The sequence below is a fragment of the Cavia porcellus genome, unplaced genomic scaffold (genome assembly GCF_034190915.1).
Source record: "Cavia porcellus strain 051 isolate PalLab524CR breed Dunkin Hartley unplaced genomic scaffold, mCavPor4.1 scaffold_8, whole genome shotgun sequence".
NCBI classification, from domain to species: domain Eukaryota; kingdom Metazoa; phylum Chordata; class Mammalia; order Rodentia; family Caviidae; genus Cavia; species Cavia porcellus.
Window position 1 is genome coordinate 89,205,879 of NW_026947491.1, and position 20,988 is coordinate 89,226,866.

Sequence of the window (20,988 nt, forward strand, 5' to 3'; positions counted from 1 at the left end):
GTGGAGCTTTACATATGTCTTTTTGAGACAGGGTCTCACTATGTAGCTCAGGCTGGCCTTGAGCTCACCTTGTAGCCCAGGCTGATCTTGAACTCGCAACAGTTCTCCTGCCTCAGCCTCCGGAGAGCTGGGATTACAGGTGTGCACCACCACACCGGCTAATTTCCATATTTAAGAGTATTCTTTGAGAACACAATTTTTAAAAGTTCACAAGATGTAATGGACATTCAGTAAAATATGTATATCTTGGGTTTACCTCTAAATTGACTTTTGCCTGTGTAAAAATACCCATGTAACCATTATTTTGATTTCTATTATTAAGTGTGAATTTGCTTACTGTTGGCCTTCAAAATAATAGAATCATACAGAGTTGTCTCTTTTGAACCTTTTTCCCTCAGTATAATATTAAAATTTTATCTGTGTAACTGTTTTTATCACTAGCTCATTTTTAAATTGGTGTTTAATGTTTTCCTGTGTAGTATAATATTGTATCTGTATGTAGGTGTACCAGAATTTATTGATCCAATCTTCTAATGATGGACATTATTTTTTGGTGTGTTGAGGAGGTAGCTATTATAGATTTTTGGTTTTTGGTACCAGGAATTGAATTCAGGCCCTCACACTTGCCAGGCAGGCGCTGTGCTGCTGAGCTATATCCCCAGCCCTAGGTAGCTTTATAAATGAAGCATCTATAAATATTCTTGTCTTCTTGTGTTATGTTTTGATTTCTCCAGGGATGGAGTTGCATAGGATAGATGTGTGTCTAACTTTATATAAATGCCAAGCAATTTTCCACAGTGGCTATTTCATTTGTAATTATTAATGACCAAATGATATTACTTTATGTTATGAAGCTAAACGAGTTGTTAAATGTTGAGATGTCAGTTATTAGAAGTTTTAGGAAATATTGTAAATAATAGTGTTGGAGTCCTTGGTGATAAATCCTTGATGCTGTAGGAGATACTTTCAAGGGAAAATCAACCTAACTTTCCATTTCTCTGTGTCCTACCATTCAGTAAGGAAGTGGTCACATTTTTAGTACCATAACTGGCCAAACTGTGTTGTAGTTTGGATCTGGGAGAGCCCCCAGATGTTCATGCATTATGGTTTGGTCCCCAGCATTCCACTATTGGGAGGTGCTAGAAATTTCAAGAACTGTAGGTGGTCTTGGGTCACTGGACGTGAGGACCCCCTTCCCGCATTCACCTTCTGTGTCCACTCATATGTCTGAAATGTCTGGATTCTGAACTAAAGTTCAAGTTAAGCCAGTGACTAAAAACATTTAGCCAGTTTGAGAGAACTTCAGCCCTGCCAGCCAGCGGATGGCAGCACCAGGAGAAGTGTGGCAGGAGCTGCCCGGTGGGTCCACTTCCCTGTCCTCTGGGCCCTCCCCAGCGGAGGTGGCTAGCACTGATGGCTGAGCAGAACCAATCTGTCTGCCTTTTGAAAACTCAGGAGGAGACAGAGCTCCTTTGGGGAAGTTTCCACTTTGCCACGCTTTCCAAATAGGGTGTCACAGGGGCAGAAAAGCGGTGACAGTCAGACCCTGAGGCTGGAGAAGCCCCCGGGGTTCTGGACGGTGCTCCTGTGGGAGGAACTCTCACCTTGAGGTGAGATCTTCAGATTTGCTGTTTGGGGCTTCAGAGATGGGGTTCAAGAACACTCTCAGAAATGTGAACCAGATCTCGGTGTATCTGTTCACTTTTCCAGGGGGGTGTCTGGTCTTCTTAAAGTGCCCAGGATCCAACAGAAGCTAGGATTTGCTCGGAATGGCTACAGACAGTGTGCAGAGCTGAGGAAACCTGGAGTGATGCGGGGGTTCACGGTCTTTGCCCGAGACGTCTTCTGTGGAAGTCTGATTCTTTGGTTCAAGCTGTTGTTTATTTCTTCTTACCTTCTTTTTCTCTCACAGTTCTTTGTTTAATCTCCATCGCACATTACTTTCTCCTGCTTCCAGGGTGGTTCATTTGCATTTTCGTGTTTCTTGTCTTTCTCCGAACCTGCTCCTTTCTCTAATGTTAATAGACAGGAGGAGTGGGTGGCTGGGTGAGACGGTCTGGTTTAGTTTTCTAGCATTCCATACTGTGACTATATTACAATTAAAAATCCCATTTTGAAGCTATATCATCTATATAACATCTGACTGTAATAACGCATGATGAACGACACTTCAGGGACACGATGTTAACATTCTTCAGGAACTAATGAAAAATATGAGGTCTTGGGAATAAATAGTCATACAGAATGGTTAAATACTATGCCTTAAAGAATCCATTTAAAAAATAATGCTATTTATATAATCAAAGCAAATCCCATTTCCATGCAGATTAAGCAATTATGCACAGCAAGAGCGAATATCTTGGCTTTTTACTAATTACAGTACTTTTTCACAAAATAGTTTTTTTTTTTTTTTTTTTTTTTGGTACTGGGGATCAAACTCACGACCTCATGCTTGCCAGGCAGGAGCTTATGCCTGCTGAGCTAAATCCCTGGCCAAAATAGCTTTTTAAAAGTGTTTAAGTATGTTGCTTATTTTAAAGCTGCCTCCAAGATTGCATGTTCAAAGATCGCCTTTTAATTTACATTTTTGAGGGTGATGTAATGCTGTCTTGTATTTCAGCATGACACAGAATCAAACACCACAGTGTAGAGTTCACAGATCGCCCTTTTTATTCTTCTTTAGGAACACGTTTCATAATGAGTTCTGGCTTAAAATATGATCCTGGCTTCCATCAGAATTTTATTTTTAATTGCACTCAGTGGAAATAAGGTATGGAATTAAGTGACTTCCGGCTGAATTTTGGTCTGGTGTTGCAGTTAGATAGCATTGAGGATAGGATTGCATTGTGAGGAGAAAGCCTCCACAGTCCAGCACAGCTCTGCAAGGCACTCTCTGTCTGATGAAGGCCATCACAATTTTATAATTTTTAGAAAGACAGAAGCCCATGTACATTGGTTGAGGTTCTCTACAGGAACTGAATCAATAGTATATATTTATATATAATTTCATCCATATAGTCTCTCTCATGTGCTATCTATCTATCTATCTATCTATCTATCATCTATCTATGGGGATTTAGTAGATAAGCTCACAGGACAGAAGTGAGAGATTCCACAGTGTCTGTCCACAGACAGTGGAGAGCAGAAGGCTCAGTAGCTGCTGAGTTCAGGAAGATCGAAGCCTCAGAACAAGAGGATGTGGCCCCAGACTGCGGCCCAACGCTGAGAAGCGCCCTGGAGAGTTTCTGATGTGAATCTGCATTGAGAGGCTGAAGAAGCTGCCGTCTGATGTCCCCAGCAGGGCCAGTCGTGAAGAACAGCCTTTGCCTGCTTCCTCCTTTGTCTCCTCTTGGTTCCGTTCAGACTATGAAGCTATCGGGCGGTGCTGCCCACAGTCAGAACAGGTCTTACCACCCAGTCTGCTGGCCTACGTGCCAGTCGGAGCACCCAACAGACACATTCCGAGGTGTGCACTACCAATTTCCTAGCCATCTTTTAATCTGTTCACATTGACAATCGAGCTTAACCATCACACCATGGTTCCTGTGGTTGCATTCATCAACGTATCTGGGACAAAATGGGTCTTTAAAAACATAAAAATGTGATTTTTGTTCCTTATTTAGAACATCCAAAATTTTCTGCATTACTTCTCACTGCCTAGAAAACTACCGCTAAGTTTTTTTTTTATAGCATTAGTGTGTTTACTTGCTCGCAGTTCGTAGGGCAGCTGTTTGGGTTGGGCTCAGCAAGCTGGTTCTTCTGCTGCTCTCCCCTGGCTTCACTTTGTGGCTGAGTCACCCTTGTGACTGCAGTCCGGTGGACTGGATGAGTGATGAGCTCTCTGTTGGTTGCTGCTGCTGCTGACTGATGCTCTTATTTTGTCCCACACGACCTCTCATCCTTCAGTCAGTTGTGCTGGGCTTTTTACCTGGTAGACTTGGGCAGATTGATAAGGAGGAGAGAATAGAGGCTAATGGGCCCCTGAGGCCAAGAATCAGATGTCTCCCAGTGTCACTTCTTTTATGGTCTCTTGGTTATAGGGTAGACCCAGGAGAGGAAAGACAGACTTCTCCTCAAACCCCAAGAGCCCCAAAGCTGTGTTACAAAGAAGAAGGCACACAGGGCTGCAGGGACTGTTGTGCTCACCTTCACAAATCTCATCAGCATCTCATCATGATTAGGAGATTTTCCCCTGACCTTCACCATCCAGGGCTGCCTGGCTTTCTTTCTGATCCTGTGTGTGTATACCTCTCCCTCTGCTCCCTGACCTTGCTGTGACTCCCCTGCCTGGTGCTCCCCATTCACAGGGCTCCTCCCTTGAATACCAGCTCCTTCTCACCACCCGGATCTCTCTCGGATCTCGGATCCCAGTGAAGGGTGGTTCTTATCCGGAATGTTTAAAGGTGCCCCTCCTGTTTCCTTTACAGCTCTTCATTTTGTTCCTGTTTTTACTTTTATCACTTCGATGTATCACTCTCTGAAATTACCGTCTTTTTAAAATACGTGCTCATTTCCGCCGGAATGTGAGTTCTTGCAAGCTAGTTGTTATCTTCTTCAGATCTTTGGGCAAATGCCACTTTCTTGGTCAAAACTTTTCTGACCACACTACTGAAAAGAACACTTACCCCATTCCACTGGCCTCTGCACATGCCCTCTCCCTTCCTGATTTTGTTTCTTTTGTGAGTTATTCCATCCATACACTTTATTCATCTTATTGTCTATTTTCTCCATCAGAATGCAAACCCCAAAGGGGCAGGGATTGTTTTGGGGGGTGTGTTCCTTTCACTGCTGCATCTCTCGCCCCCGTGTGTCTGGCAGATGCATTAAATATGCATCAAATGAAAGAATGAACGTGGTTCAAACTGGGTTTCTCAGTCTACATAAAATGCCAGGTTTCTTTGCTTTTTCCCTGGAAGGACGGCCGTGCACTGTGACAGTCTGTCTGACTCACGCTGATCATAAATTCTAATGAGGGTTATGTCTTTAGCATGGCCGATGTGAAAAGAAATATACAGAAGTTATCACTCGATGCATGTAGTTATCTTGTAGAAAAACCTTCAGAAGTCTGGGAGATTGTGGGGAATCTCCCAGAGGGAGTGCTGTCACGACAAGCCTGAGACCAGCGACTCCAAATTACTGTGAGGGGGTCGCAGTGAGAGCAGTTGGTTAATTACTGAGAAATTCCAGGAAATAAAGCAAAACGCTGCATTCTAAATAAACGTTTATCAGCACATACCATTCGACTTGTCTGGTCAAAGGTTCCTGTTGCAACTCATTTTGGCAGGCTTGTATAAAACGGAGGAGTAGTGACAAAGGTTTATTTATCTCCTGTGATTATCTGTTGACTTTTGAAGCACTCAGTACCCAAAAGCGGCAGGTTAGCTAACCCTTCTCCAGAAAGGTGAAGCAATGTCTTAGGAGGCCAAGGTGCCCCCGGCCCCTTGCCCTGGGTATAAGTCTGACCGGAGCCCCGAGAGGGAAGTTCCGTGTTCAAAGCACCATTTTAGGTTAGAATCTGGCTAAGGTGAAACAAAATTCCTTATCGGAGAGAGTTCACATTCAGCTTTTCTCCGATCAGAGGTGTTTTTATATTCTGTCCTCTCCTCCCCACTCCTGCAGCCTTGTGAGGCAGGGATTATTTTTCCCGTTTTCTATTTAAGAACTAAGATATGCAGAGAGCCCAGTAAATTGCCCAAGGTCACAAGTAAACAGCAGGACCAGGAGTCAAATCCAGTTTTGTTGACTGTGAAAATCTCTGCTCCTTCTCTGAATGACGGTGTCGCCAAGTGGAAACATCACTCTCCAAAGCTCACGTAACTCCCCTCCCTTGGCGTTTATGAACGATGATGATGATGATGATGGCGATAACGGTAGTGCTAGCGAGCTCACCCACCAGGCACAGCAGGAGTCGTCTATCTCTTGGCTGTACATATGTGAAGAAAAGAAGAAAACATTTTATTCCTTCCCCTATAGGGGAACAAAGGTGATGGGCAGATATATTTATGCTTTAGAGGTTGAGAAATGTGGTGAGGAAAATAACCAGATCAAGGTAGAGGGCATTAGAAGTATCTAGAGTGTAGCAAATTCAGGTGGGAGTTTCCAGGGAAGACTTCACTAAGAAGATGACACTGGAGAGAAGATTGGAAGCAGGGGAAGATGTGGACACCTAGGGTGGAATGTCGGAGGTCGAGAGCAGTTAGTGCAAAGGCCCTGGGGTGGAAACATGCTTAGTAGGCTTGAGAAACATCAGGAAGATTACTGTGACTAGAGAGATGAGAATAAAGGAGGAGAATGGTAGGTGACGAGGTTGGTGGAGACTTAGAGGCTGCTGAGACACTGGTTCTCACCCTCTGTAACAATCAGGGTCTATGTATGTGCTGGGTGGGAGCCAGCTTATACAGCAAAAGGATTCCTCTGGTTGTATTCTCAAGAAGGATGGTCAGACCAGACGGGAATCTCCTTCGGTCACCTAACAGATAACAGTGGCTTAGAGAAGAGTGTTGGGGAGAGGACAGGGGCTGGATTCAGAACGAGATCCGCTGAGACTTGAGAGAAAGAGAGATCAAGGCTGCCTCTCACGCTCCTACAGGGATCTGCCCCTGTCCACCCTGAGTCCTCTAAGGAACGATGCCCCGAGCTGTGTGTGAGAGAGAGAGAGACAGAGAGCGCAAAGGATCTTACAGTCTGAGAAGCCAGATTACTGTAAATTATTTCATCCAAACCCCTCCTCTCTGTAAGTTATATTACTTTAAATTCAAAGCAGCACAAAGCAGAGTTTAGTGCTGCTCTCTCTCTGCTTGACCCACGAGTGTGCAGATCCTGGTCCAGCAGACCACGGACCTTCCCTGAGTCTCAGTTTCTTTTGCTGTTGAATGAGGATGACCATTTTTTGGTCTCGGCTGCGTGGTAATGCGAACCTGGCGAGATCAGCGGCTTCGGGTTATTGCTGGGCTCGTAGAAAGGCGCCTGAGAAGACATCGCATGCTCTCAGTAAACAGTGTCAGAGGAGTGAGTGGGAGAATATGCTCAGAGGCCTCTGGGAGAAATCCACAGACCTATGTTAGGTTAATTATTAGTGGGCTAAGACGTCTGCTGAGACCCGCAGGCCTGACTCACCGGGTAATTACTCTGCTCCGTGCAGACTGTCACTTCTGCTGCTCGTGTAGTGGAATGATCAGGACGTGCCCTGGAGTGCCAGCCTCGGGGCTCGTGGGCATCTCTGGCAGTCGGGAGCACCTGGACACTTACGTAAGCGCAGCCTGGTGAGCCGTCCCGGACAGTGAGGAGCACCTGTTCCCTCGCCAGGCCATCAGAGAGCTTCTCTGCATGGTGAATCTGATCGTTGGAGAAGCAGACAATGAAAATATGCCAGGAACACAGAGCCAGGGTAAACTTAGCGCTAATCCCGTGTCAGTGAATTAACACAGAAAACCTCTCAGGATGGGCCATGGCAGATGCTTAGAAACGACAGCCTTTCTTACCTTGTCAGGAAATTTCTCTGCTGCCCTTTCCTCCCGCCCTCCTTTCCCGCTTTCTTTCCTGCTGGTTCCCTCCCTTTGCCTGTCTCTTGCTCCTTCTCTTCCTCTTCCTCCTCCTCTCTTCCTCTTCTACTTCTTCTTCTTTGTTTTCTTCCTCTCTTCCTCCTTTGCTCCATTTATTTTATGAATGTTTTCAAACACCTGTTTTGTGGCAAGTGCTATGCTATGTGTACAGGACACAGAGATGTATAACCTTGAGCTATTCATGTAACACCAAAGAAAAATCACGTACCGGGCTGGGGATGTGGCTCGGTGGCAGAGCTCTTCCTGAGCTTGTGTGAGGCCCCGAGTTCAGTCCTCAGCACTTAAAGAAAAGTGGGATGTCGTCATCCAACCCATCTTTTTTCTGCCCTGCTCTCAGGTACCGTGAGAGTTGGGGTAGATGCCCCTAAGTTCCTCAGGCTGCTGAGGTCCCTTTTCTCTTCATATTGACATCAACTGGCTTAAGTCTTTGTGGCATGTGATGCGGGAAATCCTGTCTTTTTTTTTTTTTTTTTTTTGGTACTGGGGATCGAACTCACGACTTTGCACTTACCAAGCAAGTGCTTGAACCGCTGAGCTAAATCCCCAGCCTGGAAATCCCGTCTTGCCCTAAGGTTTCTGAGGTTTCTTTTTGGTCACATTTTCTGCCAGCTTCTCTCCTGCTCTCGTGTGTTTGTTATATTTGTCACCTTGTCCCTGCCTTTCTAGGTTGCTTCTAAATGGGTTTACCACCGCCCTTCCCAAAGCACTCATGATTACTGTAGATAAGAGATTCATACTGTGTGTTTTGTGTGGATGATGGAACATTGAAACACAGAGCAAAGTCAAGGGCACCCTGGACTTTCCTGTCCCTTAAAATGTATTGGCATTTCCTCGGTGACCCGTCCCAGATGGTCATCTCCAGGCTTTGAGCTGTGGTGCACTAAATGGAACTTGTGCTTCTGGAATTTTCTTTCCTTTTCATTTTGATAAAAGGTAAAACTAAACAGAACAATACAGAACAAAGTGGATCAGAAGCAAAACAATGTAAGTGACACAGATTTCAAAGCAAGACAACAGGAGATCTGCAGTGGCTACTATAGGTCTCTCGTTTTCTTCTAAATGGTTGTCTGTATCTTCACACACAATGAACCATACAAAACAAAATAGCATAAAACTGATTGGAACAGAGTGCGAAGGCAGGAATTTTCTTTTTTAACCTCTCCTGTGGTCCTTCTAGAGTCTGAGGCTGGGGAGCGGGGGACAAATGTGGACACAGAGACCAGAACGAAGGCTGTGGCTGAAACCCAGGCCGCTCACGGTGGTGACCTGGACCATCCTGCGTGGAGGTGGGGAGAAGCGGGCGGACAGAGCCAGCATTTTGGGCAAGGGAGGACTACGTGGCATGTTTGCTCTTGGACTGGACACAGAGTTCCGGTGAGACTCAGAGGCTGAGGATGACTCCAAGACTTTCCGTCTGAGCAATAGGAAGAATAGAGTTAGTAAATATAATTCACGTCTAGAGCAGAATAGCTATAAAATATCTAAACTATAAGATGACAATAGTTGCCTTTAATTCTTATAAGTCCAAGATGATTGACGTTAAAACATTTTCTTCCTTATTTATTTTATATATAATTTTGTATATTAAGTATATATTTATCCTACTTTTAAAAAAACCACATGAAGGAAAATACCTTTAGCTAATGCTAAGCAACACTTTTCTATTAGAAGTCAGAAAGTTAGACAAACTTTCTTGTCAAACTATTTTCTGGTGTTCTGAGTATTTAGTCCTGTCCATTAAAAGGCTTTCGAAAGAAATTACTAATAGATGCTGTGACATAATGCCTTTGGTTACTTCTTTCCTGTTTGACAGGCAGGCACTTTCTGTTTTTATTCTGTTAAAATAATGCTGTGATCTTACATAAAAGTAAATAAATGTGTTTGCTGATGATTTCATCATGAGAAACTGATAAGTGTAAAATCACCAACTCAATTCTTTTTTTTTTTTTGTACTGGGGATCAAACTCACGACCTTGCACTTGCCAGGCAGGCACTTACACCACTGAGCTAAATCCCCAGCCCCAACTCAGTTCTTTTAAAGTACAAATAAAGGAGAATTATTGATTATCGATAATTTCTCAGCTTTATACCTAATACATGGTGATGATATGCTAAAACTTAAAGTCCCCTCAAAAAGCATTTAAACACTTAGTTTCTTGCCCAACTTTATTTTTTATTTTTATTTTTTGAGGCAGTGTCTCACTGTGTGGTGCATGCTGCTTTGAACTCACTGTGTAGCCCAGGCTGGCCTTGAACTTGCAGCAATCCTCCTGCCTCAGCCTCCCTCCCCAGTGCTGGGGTTACAGGAATCTCACCAGACTTTAAAAATCTGTGCTGTGTCCCTTCCAACTTTGATTAAGATGAAAAGGGTAACTATTATTAATCTGTGTAAATGAGTAGAAAGAGCATTTGAAATCCACTTAGAAGCTGGTGATCACGAAATCTCTTGTAGTTCAGCGTCTTGTATTTCGTAAAAGAAGGACCTCCTTGTCTACCACCCTTGTGCCTGTCTCTTTCACACTGTCCCCAGTCTTAAATATTTCTACAACTAAGAGCTGTGTCCAAACATAATGAGCTTCTCGCTACACACAAGCTGTCTTCAGCTGCTCACTAAGGGTAGCACTCAGGCTAATTAAAAATAGCTGAAGTCCAGTTAAGACAGTTAGGGGCTCCTCACGCTCAGGCTTGGCCAAGCGTGGGCATGAAGTCGGTCTCCAGCAGGGTGGGCTAAGCTGGCACAGTCCAGCTGCACTGTCTGCCCTCTGATTTGGTCTCACAGAGATGCAGCCTGTGTGACTATGCCATTCTTATGGAGCATCATCTTACTCGATGTAAATTGTTGGTTGCTTATTATTTTCTGACATGTGAACCGTTGCGCTGATTTTAAGGGTGGGGTCCACCCAGAAGACGTGCTCACAGAGGTGTCACTGCTCCCCCATGGTGACCTCATTTCTCTTCCTTGGTTCTTTCACCGTCTTCCCACCCCCTCCTTCTGTCTAAAAATCCCTTTAGCTTCTAGATGGCCCTTTCTGATTTGGTTTTGCACACGTGAGAACAGACATGTATGTGTATTGTCTTGCACACCCTTCTGTGTTACTCAAAGCCTACATGATGCACACTCCTGTATTTTTACCTTTTCCTAATTCTCTCCCACACATGACTCCTGACAGGTTCGTAGAAATCTGCCTCCTTCCTTTGCACAGTAGCACAGTAGCACAGTGCTCCACCGTGTGGACCTGCGATGGTTTATCCAACCGGGCTCCTGAATACGGGCATTAGTGGTTCAATATCTTGCAGTTGCAATGATAAACGGAATGGCAGTGAGCTTGTGTGTGCATGATTGGTGGTTGTTATGGATTAAAAACTGGTGGTCAGCACCATCGGGATAAATCAGCATGGTGCTGAGTATGGAAGGCTCCACCTGAGGAAAGTTGCCAGCATAAAAGGTGATGTGGAGAGGAAGAGCGGGGAACTGTGGGTTCTTCTAAGCATTGCTGTTTGGTTCTCCTGGATGAGCTTGTCGTGCTGGCTTCCCCGATATGAATTCAGCTATTCTCATTGGAAGAGCTCGGGACCTTGTCACTGAGGGTGGCTGTGGTTCACTTTGGGGGAGCTCAGGTCCTTACATCAAGCATCGCTTCCTGGCTCTGGAGGGGACGATGTGTGCTGTCCAATCTCCAGGAGAAGCTGTCACGCTGGCTTCCTGATATGTACTCAGCTGTTCTCATCATCAGAGGAGCTCAGGACCTCACAGTCACTGAGGATGGCTGTGGTGCTTTTCAGGGGAGCCCTGGTCCCTATTTTGAGTGTTGCTTCTTGGCTCCAGTGTAGAACCCTCAACCTACCAGCACAGCTCCTTCACCCGCTGGCATAGACTTTTTAGCTTCCACCACTGAACTTTGGGCCTTCCCAGTGCAGAGCCATGAAACAGACTTGCATGAGTCATTGTCATAAGCTCTAGGCTGGACTCATGCAGGACCTTACCCTGGGATCCAGGCCCTCAGCTGGATTTTCTAGGTCTTTAATGTGGTAGACAGATTTCCTGCACTTTCTTGTATTTAACTCTGGGTGACCATCATAAAATAATACTGTGTTCTGTATGAAACTGTTCTCCTTGCAATCCCTGACTACAATGATGGTATATTTTTAGGACAGATTTTAGAAGTAGGGCTGCTGACTTAAAAGGTAAATGTAAGTATAGCTGTGTAATGTGTCAATGAATTTCTTTCTAGAAGAACTTTATTTATTTATTTATTTATTTATTTAGGTCTTTCTCCTTTTTATCGGTACAAGTGTAGCTGTGTAATGTGTCAATGAATTTCTTTCTAGAAGAACTTTATTTATTTATTTATTTATTTAGGTCTTTCTCCTTTTTATCGGTACCGGGAATCGAACTCACGACTGCCTGCTTGCAAGACAGGCTTTTATGCTGCTGAGCTAAATCCCCAGGCCCCTTAGAAGAACTTTATCAACATGCATTCTCACTGGCAACATCTGAGGGACCCAGCTTCACCACAGTCTTGCCAATGGGAAGTGTGGTCAGACTGTTTAATTTTTGTCAGCCTGGTTACGGAGAAATGCCACTTCCTGAAATTCAGACTCCTGTCTCCTCCAACCAGGAGGATTTCTGAGTTCTTTTTGAGTACTATTCTTTGCACAGTAACCTGGAAACTACGACCAGGCAGGAAAGCAGGAAAATCAGAAGGCTCATCTCACTGATGTCATGTATCTTAAGGATGCTGGTCTTAAATCCATTACCCAAGGCCCGAAGGACATCATTTCATATATTTTGTCCAATTTCTAGTGCAAGACAGAAGTATATGATCAGCATCTGTTGGTCATGGTTAGAAGTGTAACTTGGTCCAGCACTCATCTAATTATGGGTTCTGGACAGAGAGAGGAAATAACTGAAGATTAATAAAGCAACAGAAAAACCTCTGGAGCTGAGTATCACATGTTCTTAGGGCCAGGAGCAGCGAAGGCCACAAGATCCATTTTGTGAAAATTTTTAGTTCTTCAGAGTTAAAAAGACAAAACAGTGAACTTCTACAGAGGAAGGAAAATGGGAAGAGAAAAGTTTTCTACAGACGAAAAAAATAAACCAAACCCTTCCACCAGAACTGAGTCACAGTAGATTTCCTGTGGGCAGAATGCCATACTTTTGACAGGCCTGGGAGCGTTTGACTTGGAACCTAGGATTCTATAACTCTAATTAGAATATGAATAATAGTTGCATTTTAGAGGAATACTGTGAACAGCTTATTAGTCACAAACTTGATAATAAAGTTGAAATATATAATTTTCTTGGAAGATATAGATTACCAAAACTGAAGCAAGAAGTTATAGACAGTTTTCTTAAAGTTTAAGAAATGGATAAAGAAATTGGAAAGCTTCCTAATTCATTCGAAGAGGCTGGCTGGGTGTGGTGATGCATGCCTGGGGCAGGAGGACCGGCCAAGAGTTCAAGGCCAGCCTGAACTACACGGTGAGACTTTGTCTCAGAAAACAAACAAATGAAGCAAATAAACAGAGCCTACCAGACTCTGTTAAAAGCCAGGCAGGGGGTAATGCACTAGTGAAGGTCTAGGCAGGAGACAAATCTTCCTGCTTGTGGGAAAATGATAAATAATGGAAAGAATGAATAATTATATATGGAGCTGCTACCCAGGTGACCGAGGAGACAGGAACAGAAGACCCGTCATCACAGTTGTAGCAGGAGAAGCTCCACCCTGGGGGAATGGAGGGAGGAGGGGAAGAAGTTGAACTTAGTAAACTATAGAAGCTTGAAGGAGGGTTTCCACGAGCTGAAACTCAGATCTCCGAGGAGGGGCTGATGCTGGATTATCACAGCCGGCAGAGAGGCAGACAAGAGACCAGTGTGAGCCTTGGGTGGGGCTGGGGCGGGGTAAATCCTGTCTTCCTCCTCCCCGCTGCAGCCCCTGGTCACTCAGAGCCAGAAGAAGGCAGATGTGGAGCAGCGAAGGGCTTCACAGAGTTCCAGCGCTGGCCACATGAAGCAGAGAACAGGAGGGAGTCTTGGAGCGGAGGCACTGGGACAGGACAGCTGGCCCACCAGGACATTTGTACCCATCCCAGCTGCTGATGGATGGGAAACGTATCAACGAGAACACAAGCATAGAGACGAATTTTTTTTTCCCAAAGAAAGAAATTACATAGAAAGCTAGTAAATGTGTGAGAGTGATATAATTAACAGACACTAAGCCTCAGTAACCTTTTCCCATATTTAAAAAAGCAATCTATAAATGTACTGACTTAGAACTTTTTGTTATTTGTGGACCCTGTGCCATGGGCTCGGCACTATGATCTCTCTCTTTGCAGACATGATTTAGTTTTCAGAACAACTCTGTGGAGTTGACCTTGTTTCTCCCCACTGGCAGATGGGAAACTGGGGCGTAACAAATATGAGGTTTGCTTAATTTCTCACAGTTTCTAAGGGTGGGGTCAAAACCCAGTGTCAACTCCGTCTGACTCGGAGCTCCTTCCCACGCCCTTTCCTCTCCTATTAGATTGTTTTACCTTGAACGCTGCTAACCCTGCACCACTCTCGCATATCACACCGTCTGACTTCATCTTTCATGCTGTCATCTAACAGAGTGCTGTGCCCTTCAACCAACAACCAACAGCACAAAGGAAGAACGGATGCTCTCCGCAAACAGTATCATGTCAGCAAGCCTGCCAATATTTATTCTAAGCGGAGGGAGCAGGATAACTTATCACGTCCACTCGCAATTAGACGCTTGGCAGGAGCAGGAGCTAGGAGAGAAATCTGAAGTTGGCCAGTTCGCTAATTTGCTGTGTGGTGTTGTCAAAATTATTCATCAGCTCGGCTTCATGCTGACAGGCAATTATTTCTCCAGGGCCAAGTGAATTTCATGACCCAAACCCAGAGGAGCGCAGAAACTCCTAAGCACAGAATCTGAAGACGCTTGCTGTATCTGTTAAGGGAGGTCTATATGTGAACTCTTGACAGGAAGACTAGGATGAAAAAGAACAATGTTCCCAGAAATTAAAAGGGCATTAAAAAAAATCTGTGGTGTTTTGACTGTATCTTTAGCCAAATATTTGAGCAGTTTTGCAAATTAAGAGGTAAATTGATAGCTGAGTTACATTACATGTTATAAAGACTTGAGTCTTGGGAGCAGTTCTCAATTCACTGTAGCATTTAAGAGAAAGGTGCAGAGATTGCCCGTGCACCGCCCCTACCTATGCCCGCCTCCCCGCCTCCATCACGAGCTGATGGACAGCTGTTACAGCCATGAGCTCACACCTTCGCATTGTCACCGTCCAAGGTCTATGGTCCACCCCGTGGCTCATGTCTTGGGCTTTATGCTCTGTAAGTTTGGACACATGCATGAAGACAGTATCTGGCACAATAGTACCGTATAGATTTCTCTCTCTCTTACCTGACCTGCTCACACTGGCATTTTTCGGAGTCTTGTCCTCAGCCCTATCTACTCATCTCCTCTACTACTCTGTCTCCAGTTTTGGGAAAAAATATGTACGAGGACAACTTTAGTTACAGATGTCAGGGTTCCCAGTAGTGGCCCAGCAATGAGGACACGAAGTATCTCAGAGAGCAAAAGTGTGGAGACGTCTGTCTAGGGCTCACTCGGAGGGGTGGCGATGCCCTCCGGGTGCGGGCTCTGTCCACTCTCCAGCCCTGCCAAGCACAGAAGCATCTCGGGATTTCAAGCACTGAGCTCCACGATCTCACTAGACACACGTGAAGTGGTAGCGAAGGGACTTGTGAAGGCAGGAGAGAGATTTATTTTTCTACCACTGACATTTCCCTGTAGACTTCTCTTGCCCTTGGCATGGATCGGTGTGTGACTAGTCAGTGACAAAGAGGAACGGAGTGACCAGGGTTGGCCTAACCAATTGCTGCTGTTGTTATTGCCTTTGAGACGGCCTCGCTGTGTAGTCCAGGCTGGCCTTAGCTCACCACGCAGCCCAGGCTGGCCTTGAGCTCACAGCGGTCCTCCTTTGTCAGTCTCCCAAGTACTGGGACTACAAGCAAGTGCTACCATGCTTAGCTGGCTTAATCGATTTTTATTTATCGCACGAACTAAACAGATCACTGCCTGAAAAAATGGATTATATTAACAAATAAGATGGGAAAAATGGTTGTCGGACAGTCAATCAATAATGTCAATCATAGCACTCCAAAAACTCAGTGTCCCCAGCTCGGTTCTCCGTTAGGGAGAACCATTTATGCACATGTGTACAAATGGCTCCAACACCCGAGTCCTCCTCTCTGACAACCTTTCCCCGTCTGCGGGTCTGACCCGACTCACCCCCAGTCCCTCCTTCTGCTTTAATGACTGGCAGCGCCTCCCACTTGGTTGCCCAGAACAGAACCTGCAGGTGTCCTTAGCCTGACCCGGGGCCTCCGTGTCCGGTTTACATCAATTCTGTGTTCAGTGTGTCTTTCACTTCTCTTCACCTCTTCCCCAGAAGCAAGCTAATCCACCGAATCGTTGCCTTGCCAATGTGCTAACTCATTTCCTAGTAGATGCAGGATTTACCGATAATGGTTTTGGCTCCTCCCCCAAAGTTTTTTACTTTTTTGAGATAGGGTCTTACCATATAGTTCAGGCTGGCCCTGAACTCACCACGCAGCCTAGACTGGACTTGAATTCATGGCAATCCTCTTGCCTCAGCCTCTCGAGTGCTGGGATTACAGACGTGTGCCACTATGCCTGGCTTAGTTTTTACTAGAGCTACTTACCAGTTTTTTAAAAATTTTATTTAAAGAAAGAAAACAAAAACCCAAAACAGTAAAAGGGTACAAGTAATACAGGGTTTCAAAAAAATAAATAAATAAATGGTAAGAAATCACTAGTAAATAGATTACATATTGTCATCTTAGAAATAGTTGTTCAAGTTACAAAATTAAAGCATACAAAGTGGACATTCAAACAGTGAGACTGCAAACAGTTGTGTTCAATGATCCAACAAAAACTCAGTAATATGGTCATCTATCTTACACACCTAAACACACTTGCAGTTGTATCCTTTAGAGTACTTTCTTTTCCTCTCTTTTTTACAATAACAATTAGACATTTTGGGTTTTATTACTCCCACAGTTCTAATTACTTTTTTTTTGGAAGAGAGTAAAACCAAATGTGACAAAACAAAGCAGAGTCAGTCAAAACAAAGGATGGACATAGTACATGATGTAAAAACAGAATACAAGGTGATCAACAGTGGTTACCATAGTGCCTCTTGCTATCTTAAAAAGAATTGCCTATATCATCAGGTATAATAAAATTGAACAAAACAGTACAGAAGAAAACCAATAAAACATAAACATTGGAGACATTACAGGACTTCAAAAGAAGATAATAGTCAAACCAGAATGGGCATCATAGTGAATCTTACTGCCTTCAAAGTAGTTACCTATTCCCTCAAACTTGATACTATCAAGCAAAACAGAATAGAGTAAAATCAGTCAAAACAAGATGGTGAAAAGCAATACAGGGCTTCAAATCAAGTTAATAGGAAATCAAAAAACTTACTATAATATATCCTGCTAATTTTTAAAAATTTTATCCCTTAATTAAAAAAATAATAAAGAAATAAATTTTAAAAAAGGGGGAGATTGAGATAAAAGAGGACATAACAACATAACAATATAGGTCAGAACAGAACAATTTAAACAACAGAGTGTTTCACCACAAGATAACCCGACTTAATAGTAGTTACCATAGTGTCTCTTTCCTTGAAATATTTGAGTATAACTTTGTATACTGTAGCATCAAACATTCAAAACAGTGTGAAACCATTCAAGAGGATGAAAGTATTACAAGGTATTTAGAACCAGCTAACAGGAAACAAACAATGGTTTCTATATTATCTCTTTGCCTATAAAAATTTTTGTTTATACTATCACATATAATAAAATCCAATAAGATACAACATGATAAAACCAATGGAGACAGAAGAACAACAGTTTGATGGAACTTCAAAATAAGATGATATTAAATCAGCACTAGCTATTATGATGTCTTGTTTTCTTCAAATTAGCTGTTTATATCATCACAGACAATAAAATCAAACATCCTAGAATAAAGCCATTCCAATTAATGAGTGAAAACTTTATGTCTTCAAAGCCATATAATAGGGAATCATGATTACCACATACTTTTATGTATTTATATCATTTCTTATATTAGAGAAACTATTCGGTATTCATACATGTGAGTTTGATTTATTTCACTTATGAGTATGGTCTCAAGCTGTGCCCATTTATCTATAAATATCTCAATGTGATCATTCTTTATAGCTGAGTAGTACTCCATTGTATAAAAATACCATAACTTTTTTATCCATTCCTCAGTTGATGGACACTTAGGTTGTTTCCAAGATCTGGCTATTACAAATTGTGCTGCTATAAACATGGGTGCACATATATCACTGTGGTATGATGCTTTCAGTTTTTCTGGGAATATGCCTAGAAGTGGAATATCTGAAACAAATGGGACTTCCAATCCCAGGTTTTTGAGAAATCTCCAGACTGACCTCCACAATGGCTGCACTAGTCTACACTCCCACCAACAATGCAGGAGAGTTCCTTTTTCCCCACAGCCTCTCCAGCATTTGTTGTTGGTAGTGTTTTTGATCCTGGCCATTCTTTCAGGAGTGAGATGGAACCTCAGTGTGGTTTTAATTTGCATTTCTCTGATGAGTAATGATGATGAACATTTTTTCATGTATCTATTTGCCATTTGTATTTCTTCATCTGAGAATTGTGTATTCATCTCAGATGCGCATTTTTGGATTGGATCTTTGAATTTTGGGGGTCTGATTTTTAAAATTCTTTATATGTTTTAGACAGAAGTTTTTTGTCTGAGGGACAGTTCACTAAGATTTTTTCCCAGTTTGTGGATTTTCTTTTCACTATGCTGGAGATTTCTTTAGACGTGCAGAAACTTTTTAATAAGAGGTGATCCCAATTATTGATTCTGAGAAGTATTTCCCATGCGGTTTGAGTACTGTTCATGAATTTTCTACCTACCCCTATGTCTGCAAGGTTTTTACCCAATTTGTCTTCCAATACATTTAGTGTTTCTGTTTTAATATTCAGATCTTTGATCCATTTAGATTTTATTTTAGTACACGGTGATAGGCATGGATCTAGTTTTAGTTTTCGGCATATGGAGAGCCAGTTTTTCCCACACCATTTATTAAAGAGACTGTCCTTCCAGTGAACATGTTTGGCCCCTTTATCAAAGATAAGGTGGTTTACTTTCCAGTTTTATAAAAATTTTGAAATCTAGTTAATGATGGATAAAATATGGTTTGTTTGTTTGTTTTTTGTCTTTTTCCTTTTTATCGGTACCGGGGATCGAACTCATGACTGCCTGCTTGCAAGGCAGCCGCTTATGCCTCTGAGCTAAATCCCCAGCCCTTGATGGATAAAATATGGATATATATTTTAAATATTAAACAAACTCTCTTGACTTGGGGTCCCTAGACAGTATGAAGCCAAAAGTACCCGCCATGGTTTCTGGGGAGGAGGGATGTAAAAAGTCAGGAGGAAAGCAGAGAAGGGGGGAAGGCTGAGATGTCACCACGCTTCATCGCACTGTCTCCAAAGACACCGCTAGCTAGTGTGGGACGCCCAGGCGCTCACGCTGTGGCCACCTCTCAGCAGGGTCCACTGGGAAAAGCAGGGCGAGCTGTTTCCCCTTCTGCGTGTGGGTGGTAGACTTCCTGGGTTTGGGACACTGGTCTCCCTATGTGCTGAGGTGTCACCAGCAGCCATCTGGGCACCCAGCCTTGGCTGGAGCACTAGAGACTCAGCGGGACTCGGGTGGCCCAGGACCAACTCCTGCTGTGGCTCTGGGTCCTGCAGGGCCAGATCCTCTTCTCTGATGAGGCTGAAAGCCGGAGGGTTCAGCTGGGAGGAGACAATGGTGGCGGCTGGGACAGGAACCTTCTCCGGGATTGCTTCAGGCTGGAAAAAAGGCAACCAGTGGAGACAGGAGGAGACCGAGTGTGGGGTGAGGAGCGTGACCTAAACCGAGGTCGACAAGCTGCCTGGAAGGGAACAAGCACTTCAGATCCACCGAGGACATCACCTTCTTCCAGCTGCTTCTGCTATCTCCGAGGGTCGACATCTACTGTTTCAAAAATTAATCACTTTGTGTTTCCTTCCCAATCCCTCAAATGTCACAAAAGCCGTAATCTGGTATTCCTAGAATTGAAATCTTTAACTCTAAATTTTTACTCGTTTCTGCAAAGATTCAATGCCTGTAGGTGAAGACAGGGAAAATTTAACTGTTGAATTTAAATATAGAAGAATATTTTTATGGTTCTGGATAGGAGAGAATTTCTTAATTAGAAGGTAACACAATTTATAGAACAGACATTAAAATATTTAAATTTTGTGTCTTTAAATGGCTAGAGGGATGATATTTGCAATGCACAATATGTAATAAGATTTAAGATCTCAATTATATAAAGCTTGGTTACAGAACAAAAGCAAAAACATCCCAAAGAACTCTGTAATAAAACAGGCAAAGAGGTCGATCACAGAATAGAAAAACAGAATAGTAAAAAACCCAAACAGTAATCAAAGAGTGCAAATTAAAGTGATAATGAGATGTAACTGCACACCTATTACACAGGCAGAGAGGGGCCATCCTGGAAGTGTCATATGCTAACAAAGATGCAAACACCAGAGTCAAGTGGGCAGACCAACCTACCACAGCCTCGTGTGCGAACATGCGCACGTTGCAACACTGATTTCACCTACTAGGCACGTTTCCTGCTGAATATTTGAACCTGTGCAGTGCACAGAGTTAGATGTAAAAATGTTCCCTGTGATGTTGGTGGGAATTGTGAAAAACACAGGAAATCTTAATGTGTATCAATTGGAGAATGAATGTGTCGCAGAATAATTATAGTATAGAATTAAAACTAATGAACTAGAACCTAATGTTGAATGAAAAAGCAAGATGCAGAATGACAGTCATAAACTTTTGCACTCAGGGAAGTACCATAAAAGGTTTATGAGGCGGGTACAGTAGAAATGTGAAAAGTGCGGGATGACAGTACAGAGTCTAGGCAGCGGCTCCTCTTACAGAAGAGGGGAGGGATCAGGGACGAGGAGGCGGGACTCCCACTCTGTAAGGTTTTGTTTCTTTCAAAAAAGAACTGCACCAAATTGACAACACTTTTCAGTTACTTAAATTTGATGGACTAGTGATTTGGGGGTCTTAAAAACTACCACTTTTTTCTGAATATATGAAGATTTTATACTAAAAGCATTTTTTAAACGCAAAAGAAGTAAAAGTTGTAAGCTTAATGAAATTTAAATAGAAAATGTAATTCGGACGTAAACATAAAACTGAAGTTAAATTCAAAAGCACGGAATATTAATTGGAATTAGTTGAAAAAA